Source organism: Montipora foliosa, chromosome 9 (assembly GCF_036669935.1).
Source record: "Montipora foliosa isolate CH-2021 chromosome 9, ASM3666993v2, whole genome shotgun sequence".
Classification (NCBI taxonomy): domain Eukaryota; kingdom Metazoa; phylum Cnidaria; class Anthozoa; order Scleractinia; family Acroporidae; genus Montipora; species Montipora foliosa.
Window position 1 is genome coordinate 22425145 of NC_090877.1, and position 10000 is coordinate 22435144.

The 10000-nt window shown below is 39.4% G+C and overlaps 1 long non-coding RNA gene across 2 annotated transcripts in view; it reads right to left on the minus strand.

Moving 5' to 3' along the window:
* Positions 1-1731: 1731 nt before the first annotated feature.
* Positions 1732-10000, minus strand: part of LOC137970882 (uncharacterized) — a 19045-nt gene continuing 10776 nt past the window's right edge. Inside the window, exons 3-4 of one of the 2 annotated variants that reach the window (XR_011116884.1) lie at positions 6300-7073; positions 1732-6129 (exon numbers count right to left, since the gene is read on the minus strand). This is a non-coding gene — a long non-coding RNA (uncharacterized lncRNA). Of the gene's footprint in view, positions 7074-10000 lie in introns of both variants that reach the window. The other variant, XR_011116883.1, reaches the window with a different exon arrangement.

Genomic DNA, 10000 nt, shown 5'->3' on the forward strand with positions numbered 1-10000 from the left:
CCCACTGCAACCAATGCAATCACTCGAAAAGAAGAATCTAAGATGACGTGCTGGGCAAGGCGCCATGGTAAATGTGTCAGACACAAGAACCGAAACGTCCTTGAACGTACCCTAGCGATTGTTGTGGGTCTAGTGAAGAGGGCGAAGACTCCAAGAAGGAGACTTATGTTGATGAACTTAGTAATGATGTGCCAGGTGGTAGCAGGCCTTTTTCGGTGAAGACACTTAGGTAAGCAATCCCATGCAGCTACAAATTATACCTCCCACTGTCTTTATTCCCTCAGTTCTGCAGTAATCTCATGTTTTGTTTTGAAACTTATCATTAACTGCTTCATAAAACATATCGATATTCCAAAATGATATTTTCCCTATCATACTTCAGGTTGGGATTTTAGTAGCAGGGACCGTGGATTTCTAAGAAAAATTGCCCTGGGACTGGGATTTTGTCTGAAAAATGGCATTGCCACACCCCCCCCCCCCCCCCCTCTTTCCCCTTCCCTTCATGATCCATTATTGAAGCAGCCATCCAGGAGAATCGTAGAACACGGTGGAATAGCATCGTGACAAAGACAACAACACAATCTTAAGTCCATGATCTTTATTAAAACACTTGTATAGGTTTATGTAGAGTTCTTTTGCAAGTCATTGACATTAATTAAGCCAAAAAGTTGCAAGCGCATTTTACGACTCCAGCCCATTACTAAAAGCCATATTTTAATTATAACCGGATTATTCACATGTCAGAAAACATCAAATCGTCGGAAATATTAATAGAAAAAAAAAACAAGACCATAGAAACTATATTGCTAAGCCAGTTCACGAAAATGAAGCATTTTTTGTCCCTTTGCAGAATTATTTCTTCCTGGGTCTTGAGATAAACAAATACTAATCTCGTCCCCAGAGTCCGCTTTTCGTTTGGTCAGCAGCAAGAACACGGACTCTGGCTACTTCCAAGGCAGGAAGTCCGTAAACCACGGACTTGCGGCTCGTCTACGCACGCTCAGAAATTTGAAACAACAGTGGTTGTCAACGGTTACAAAAATGGACCTTCCCTGCGACTGCGGATAAGGTTGGAAGTGGCCAGAGTCCGTGTTCTTGGTGCTGACCAAAAGAAAAGCGGACTCTGAGGACGAGATTGAAATTTATTTAACGTCGGTGGTTCCTTCAGTTACGAAACTGGTATCAATGGAAGCCGACGGTGCGCCTTTTACCCCCCTCCCTCTGTCAGTGCTCCGTTTTACGGATATTTAAAGCTATAGCTACACCGATCAGAGGAAAGTAGAAACAGACGTTGAAGTCTCCGACGATAGAACTGGGGAGCCCTTGCTCCGAAAGCCGCGCACTAGCCAACTGAGCTACGCCTGCAAATGTTGGTTTTTGAGGAGAGGGGAAAACCGGAGTACCCGGGGGAAAAACCTCTCGGAGCTGCAGAGTAGAGAACCAACAAGTAGAGAACCAACAAACTCAAGCCACATATGCCGCGTAGAATCCGGGAATCGATCCTGGGCCACATTGGTGGAAGGCGAGTGCTCTCACCACTGCGCCAGCCCTGCTCCTCCAAAGTTACAAACTTGTTACAAACTTGTTACAAACTTGATAACAAAATTTGTGACATCGTATTGTACTTCGAAAACAAAATTTCACTCGTTGAAATAGCCACATGCAAATTCTTCTGACTGATCTGCAATCATTCTCTTATACTGTTAGTTGAGAGGATTTGCTAAAAGATGACTCCAGTGATTATGTTATCAATTCTCATAACCTTTTCTCTTGATTACCTTTTGATACTGTCAGACGAAATCTGGTTTTGGTCACTCTTGGGACGAAAGCGTTAACGCTGTATTTCTTACTCCACTTGGTTTGCTTTTCTGATTATTGCTTGTCAAATCATTTGTCGTATACGTAGTGCAAATTTATGTCACACTTCAGTAATTCCTTATCTTTTAAAATTGTATACTTGTAAAGATTGACCATATCATTCAATAATACCACAATAATATTGTTGCCTCTTCATCGTAAAGAAAAAAATGTTGACGAGTTTGCCCTATTACCTGAAACAGGTTAAAGGAACACAAAGTAGCAATAAATTGCTTGAGGTGACCCTTTCAATAGCCAAAGACAGCTAAGTTGCATGAAGTTGCAAATAACTACAGTTACAAGTTTTGAATGAGTTCATTAATATTACTAAAAAAGTAGATATAGTCATTAGATTGGCGCATCATGTTGTAAAACCTTGTCGACTCTCTTATATTTGCTTTACGAACAATAAACTTGACTGCTAACCGATCATTGAAGGAATCTTTCATGGATAAGTGTATTTGTTGTCGGTCTCGGGTTGAAACCGTTTTTACCAAGGTTAAATTGGTGATCCTCATTTTACCTAGGTTGAATATGCAATCTACCTTGTTTAAAGCAGCTAAATCAACTCCCCAAAATGATTGAAAACACCTATACCTTCTCTCAAGCCTTCTTACGCTTCTTTATGTTTCGTATCACCTTATCGGTTTCTGTATTCATACACTTATCCAATCTCGTTCCCAGGGTCTCTCTGCTCTGCCTCCATTGTCATTGAGAAAAGACCCTGGTTCAGGCTGGTCACGTGTCTCCCAGAATCTGGGAGGTTCACCAAATGTGTGTTAAGGGATGGGTGGTAATGTAGCCTTGCCGACATTGCGAAAACGGGAATCAGCACGCAATTGATTTTGTGGCCAGATGACCATCGTCAAATCGTTTAACCGCGGAATTTTATGTACTACACATATGGAATTCGCCGTGAAAGGCAAAAAGTTGTGGTCAAATCGATCTGACGCCACAGAAAATATACTCGCGTCATTCACGTTTTCACCCCATATGAAGGTCCGGAACAAAGAAAGAATGCTAATAGTCTACGACAATTTTAAAGAAAAGAAGATTTTGTCTTATGTCAAATATCGACCGCAAATCAAACTGTATTAACATGTGAAGGTATTTTATTTTGTTCTTTGATTTTTGTTTTTCTTTCGAGTGTTAATTAAACAACGTGATTCCTAGAGTCGCAATCTTGTACAGTGAGTAGGAGGTTTCATATTTCAACAACTTCGTGTAAATTGTCGATGTCGTTAAGATGTTTTTTTTTTTACCACTGCACAGCGCTTCAATAGCGTGTGTATTTTTAGCCCCGGTAAAATAAAAGACATTTTTATCAAGAAAGTGTACTGTTTGGTGTATTCTTTTATGTCAGTGTATGTTCTGTAGAAGCAACTTTGGCTACTAACGAAATCAATTTTTTTTGTGAGCGTCAATCGCTGCTCGAAATTGAAGTTGTCTTCTTTCTTTTAGGTTGACCGCTTTTGGGGGAATTCATCTCCTGTGGGAACATAACATCTGCTTTTGACCTTTTTGATACTTACATTGAAAGATAAAGGTACGTATTTTAAAAATGCTTTGTCAAACAAATACGCTTTCGCCCAGTTGCGGTATCAAAATAAAACGAAAACACTACCCCGGTGGGAAATTGTTTGTCGACGAGTGCCACGTGACCAGCCTGAACCAGGCTCTTTTTCTCAACGACAAACGGAGGCAGACCCTGGGAACGAGGTTGACACATCCGTTCAGTCTCAAAATTACAACATAGTAAGGGAACGAAGAACTGTACTATACACTTACCAGTAATCGAACTCGAACCCTTCAGATTTCACCGCTATTCTACAACGACGAACATGCTCAACTCACTGCAGTTCTTTTTATTTGTTACTTTTGTATAATAAGTCGATTGATATCCATGTATAAGAACCAAAGCTATGCCTAACCTGACCCTAATTTTTCTCTAGGCTTAATTTTGGCTCCGAAAAAGTTTCTTCAATTCATCTGAGTTGGTATTCAACCATCGTAGGTAAAATGAGGATCACCAATTTAACCCTGGTAAAAACGGATTCAACCTGAGAACGGATTTTACCTGCAACATATTTGTCATCGAGGATTATTCTTAAATAAGAGCATTACAGAAAGACACCAATGTCGATAAATATGTAGAGACTACCAAATTCGGAGGAGTCCACATTGATCTTCATCTCACATGCAAATTTAAAGTGCTACTGTGACGAAATTTGTATCTTCCCTATCTAAGCCATTTTCGCACATAAACACGTTGTCTGTACGAGAAAAAGAATGCCGTTTACCATTTTCAAATATCTCTTTTTGTTCTGGAGATATTCAAGTTTTTTTAAATATGCAAATTAGCCAAGTGATGACGTCATAAACCCAACCAAATTTTGATCAAGTATGATGGGAGAAAGATATCTCAGCCAATTTGTATCAGGAATACTTGGCTCTTTGCACTAAGATTCTAGGAGATGTGTTCCACAATATGAGCATACCATTTTTGTTACCATGGCAACATACTGGGTTCCAGACCTCCCTGATATTAAAAGCTTTGCAGACCACCTTTGGCGTTTTGTTTTGATATTTGCAAATGGTGCCTCATCTGCATGATCCTGCCAGCATATAAAGATGTTAGGTCGAGTTTGTGGCCTTGGTAAATGTATTTCTAGCCTGAGATCACCAAAATGTTGAAATCAGGTTGGAGGGGACTGGAAAAGAGTGAGTTGCCATGGAAACAAATTCCTTTACAGTCGTAGGTGTGTTGCCCTCAGAACTATTAGCTCACTAAGTTTCAGTGGTCTCTGTTGCAAATTGACCGAGATAGCTCTATTTATATTCTTGATGTTCTATTGGGTTGGGTGAATGACGTCATCAACCTTCTCATTTGCATATTTAACACATTTTTCAAACTTAAATATCTCCGGAACCAATGCAGATATTTCCAAACGGTAAACAGCGTTTTTAATGTTTCATGGTACTCTATGTGATAAACCAAAAAACTCAAGGGATAAAAATTTGATCACAGTAGCACTTAAACTCGTGTGAGTGTGAGTGTTAGCTGCTACAAGATTAGTCTGAGGCGAAATCTTAGCTTTGCTTATAAAGTTCGGAAAGAGTAGAGCGTCCTCGTTCAATAAGGGTACATTTACAAATGCATGGTTCTCAGAAATAACAAATTATTGTTAAATTGTTTTACTAACTTTTTTGGTGTCTCACGTTCTTCGAATTTCTATTAATCGTTCTAGATTGAAATTGCAATGCCTCTGTTCTTCGATTTACAATCAAAAGTAGTTTATATATAGGTTTTCTGTGCGGACTATCATCCTTGAGTTATATAGGACTGCGAGATTGGAAGTTATTTAGAAAACATAAAAAAAAAGAAAAAAAAAAACACGAGAAACACAAAAGGCTTCCAAAAAGGCTCACACATTGCCACCGTGGCGTGATTCATGCTTGACTTGGGAAATTTCCGCATAAGAAAAAATTGGAATGCTGGCACACTGCACAGTGAAGCAGATAATAGTTCAAAAAAATAATCCAGACAATACTCGATTATGTCATACCCTAAAATAACAATGTCCATTGAAAGTGGTAGCTCGTCATAGGCCATTAACTTGCTCCCATCAGTCAATGAGACTGATGCGAATTTATTTCTCTTGTTCTTTACGTGTGATTTGTACACGGTGAAATAAAAATGAAACAAATAATCAAAACGGCCTGTCGTTTTTTTCTTTTCACGCTACGTTTCTTTTTCGCCGATGATTTTTCTACACTTCATTCAGCAGGCTTTTCTTTTCTCGCTAGCGTACCATGGATCAAGTGGTTTTTTCGAAACCTAATCCGACGGTACATGTGCGCGTTTGCAATTAAAAAAAATTATAGAAGTAGAGCAAGACAACGAAGTTAAAGACAGTGTCCTTAAATCCCCTTTACACACGCTCAAACTTCAACTTGGTATGGTACTCCAAAATCGTGGCACGGTACCACACCTCCAAAACGGATGTGCTCGGTAATTTCTTGATAGGCAGTCAACCAAATTTAAGTTTAATAAATTGCCAATATGAAAGAGTCAATCGATTAGTATATGAATAATCTTCTCTAAATGCGTCCTCCAAGGGAGCCAAGAGTTCGTCGTCAAACACCTTGCTGACTCGCTTAGTCCCTACTGCCAGAAAACAAAAGAAGAAGATGCGTCTTTGTTTGTATAAGAATTGTTTAAGTTATCACGCAAGGTCCAACCATATACTTGTATTGCACCTGGAGTGTTTCCTGTAATAATAATAAAACTGTTTTATTGAAATGGTAAAATACTCGCCGTGATTAAGGAAAAGACAAAAAAAGGAATTTCCGTTAGTCTTTTTTAAGGAAGTGTTGAAAGTAGTCAACCTTTTCTTGCATTCTACTTATATATAGAGCGGTAACGGCTACACATCTCGTACTTTTTAGTCTTCTCAGTCCCTCTCATCGTGTTCTTGGGGAACCTTTTTAGATCCCCTCTCAGGTTCTTCTGTAGCAGCCTGTCTCACTGCTAGAATATACAACACAACGACAGTTCCACTTATCATTGCACCAAAAAACGCACCCAGGAAAAATACCCTTGAAGGTGACATCTTGTAGATTGAATCACAACTTGCTGTGAATCGCAGATTACAATTTGGTTATCCACAATCTTGAAACGTCTCTGTGCAGACCAGAAAGCCTAATGTAACCGGCTTGGGGTTTGATAATCCACGTCCAAATTCTTTTAACGTTTTCTCAGACCAGCCACTTCAAATGGAGTTCGTTTCGTTTGTTATAAGTAATTAAGCAAATATGACTGACTACAAAAGGTGAAGATGAAAGGCGCAACGGAGTCCAATTAACAAGGCGCAGTTGATTGTTTTCAGACAAAAGTTAAAAATGCCCCCACACCGCAAAAACCCAAGCATGTTCACTTGGTCAGTCAACCAGGTTCAGGTCTTTATCCAACTATGCGCGGCTTGTCTTTGATGACATAAACCTTGTCCTTGTCGGAAAAGGCTCGTGCGTCAATGATTAAATTGTTTTGAAGATCAGTTTCGTCTACTGCGACGATTTGTATGCATTCATTCTTCATGTTTTACTCCCTTGTAGCCCGGGGTGAGTGGATGCATGTTCCAGCCTCCTTTATAACCAAGCATTTTAAACAAATGATCGACGAAAGTACTCTTTTCCATTCAGTTTGATGTAAATTGCTGTTAACGTAAATGAACGGCATACAATCAACAACAGTTTCATGGTTCTGTCCTGTATCGATCACCCCCTCCCCTCCCCTCCCCTCCCCTCCCCCACAGAAAAAGACCCTTTCTACAGGATTTGTTTGTTTGCGGTAAATTCGTGCCATAACAGGCCGGGAGTGTTAAGTAATTTCCAAATATTGAAGTTCTAATTACTCGGCATGTATTATGATTTCCTCCCTTTTGAAGCGCAGGAGTCTGTGATCATCTCCCAGAAATAAATTTCTTGTCGGCTTATTCGTGTTCCTAATACTATACGTACTTGACTCAGAATGACAATTTAGACAACAAGCCGATAACGAACGCAAAATGTCCATTTAGTATACTCCAATTTGCTTTACTTTATTCATATTTGTTCTTCTCCAGAGTGTCCTCTTCAAACGCGTGACGATTTAGCTAAGTTAGGTTTGTTTGGCGATGATTAATATCCTATTCGTCGGTAGTGTGGACTGAACATTTCCACAATTTTTTGCATTGGGGACCACTAATTTACAGCCTCCTTACTACACGGGGAATAATTCATTAAGTTATCGCCTGTGATCCTATTATCTCTTAGCTTGATAACAGCTGTGCACACGGACTCTCGGGGCAAATGTTGACTTATCCTGGCAACCTGAGTAGTTGCGACAAACGCAAACGGACGCGCAAATGGAAATCTTCTTCTTTGGCGCGCATCGAGATACTGAAACACGACCCTGAAGCTATCCGGCTCAGTTGCGAGAAAAATCTAATTCGTTGCTCAAAGCACCGCCTGTTTACGGTCAGTTATTGTTGTAAATGTCAATAATAAAAAGACACTATAAGACTACGAATACAGTTGCAATTGCGAGAATAACTTTGAAGAGATATTTCCTTGGCTGTAAAGATAACTGTCGATAAAAATTCAGTGGCTCCTTAACATCGATAATGAAACGCTCTATGTTAACGAAAACTGATTCAGATATCTTTAACTGTGATTATTTCTTATAATTGAAGAAATTTACTTTATCTTAATCTAATTAAACAAATGTTAGATCATATTAACAAATTAATAACATCGGTGAAATTCTACAAAAAGCCTAGTAACAGTGTAATATATTGAATACCCATATTAACTTTGACTCTATAAAGATACAAAATTTGACAAATTTCAATGTAAGTCTATAACAGAATTGCGCTATCAATAATATAAAACCCTTCCGAGCCGAGTGGCCTCCTAATTTATTCTTACTTGTTCATACTTGGAAAATCCCGACCAAAACGTTAATCGAATGACTAAGCTCTTTCGTATCAATTAGGATAAAATGTCTGATGGAAGTTGAAGAAAAGGAAATTTCAAATTGAAATCCTAAGTTGGTCATTTCTCTTACTATGAACACTGCTACGCAATAACGGTATTTACATTTCCTGGATTCAATCAACACTTGTTAATCACTGGATATCAACGCTTAATAAATTTGTCCGAGCTGCTTCCTTTCGACAAGATTTCCGGCTTTCAAAAAATTAAATTCTGGAAGACTATTTTGCAGTTCTGCCTTCAGTACCCGGGGGGGGGTACATATATAGGCTATATAGGTATGTGCGGCCCCAAAGGGTAGGGTTTTTCAGCGGTTTTGGTATAAATAGGGTATCCATTTTTGCACTCTAGTCTTGAACTCGTTTTTTATTTAGAAGCTACTTCTTTATCATGTAACCTACCTAATAAAAGCAGATAAACATTGCCTTTAACATTGGTCTGAACTAGGGAAATAATAATAAGGCAGGTCTGCACCAGGTATATTTAAGGGTCAGGTCATAAATTGGGTATCAAATTTTTGGTCAGGTCATAAATAGGCTAGGGAAAATCGCAGATTTTGGTCATAACTAGGGTAAGGGTTTTGGGAAGCGGGCCGCACCCCCCCCCTCCCCCCCCCCCCCGGGCTTCAGTAACACAAGAGACTTTCCAAATAAAAGTTCTTCGAAATCCTGCCTAAATCAGACCTTGAATGCCATTTCCAGTAACATGAATTAAAAGGAATTCTTGAAGGTGTATATTTGAGATCCTTAAAACACGTTACCGTTTACTTTCGTCACAACCAATATCGTTGATGACATTTGGTTAGCATTTCAAGTTTTACTTAACCCTTTGACACGCAAACCGGCAGGACAGATTTTACTCGTTAATGGGTTGAGCTTCAGTCTGTCATTTTATAAAACTGCAAACATTATCTGGCACTCCAAAACTCTTGAAAACAGAATTTCCTGCTACGTAGTTTTCTTCCTAATCGTACAGTTGGGTCCTAACAGCCTTAATTTAGCAAACTAACATTTGGTTGTGAATATTGGTTCCTTTGACAATTCGTACCTTAAATTACTCTCTTGTTAAGGAAGAGGATACTATCTCTAACCTTCGAAAGAGGTCTTTACGACCAAAACGAGGTCGTGATTTTTCTTCTAAGGGGTTACTGCCACTTTTCCCCAGTTGAGAACTTTGTCCTTTTGCGCATGTCAACGAATTAGAAATAAACTTCGCCCAGCTTATCGTAGAAACTTCGAACTTTGTCCGCGGACAGTTCTAAAGGTCGCAAGAAGATGAAATTACTGTTTTAGCAAGAAATTTGAGCATGAATAAGCTAAACGACAAAAAATAGGATTGTCTTTGAGCGCGCAGAATTTAATTCCAATTGTAAACGTCCTCTGCGCCCTTCTCTGTTCGATTGATGCTTAAAAGTCGACGTTCCCTTTGCCTGTGAAAGGTGAGCTTACTTCTGAGTGGCTCTTGAGTTTACATCTGAGCATGCCCAGAATAGAAACGTCGCAAGAGTTTAAGATGCCTTATGCGACGTCAACCATTCTCATCCCCAGAGCCCTACACTTCTTTTGGTCACGTGGTCGGCGAAACGAAGAGCTCTGGTCGCAGCCAATAC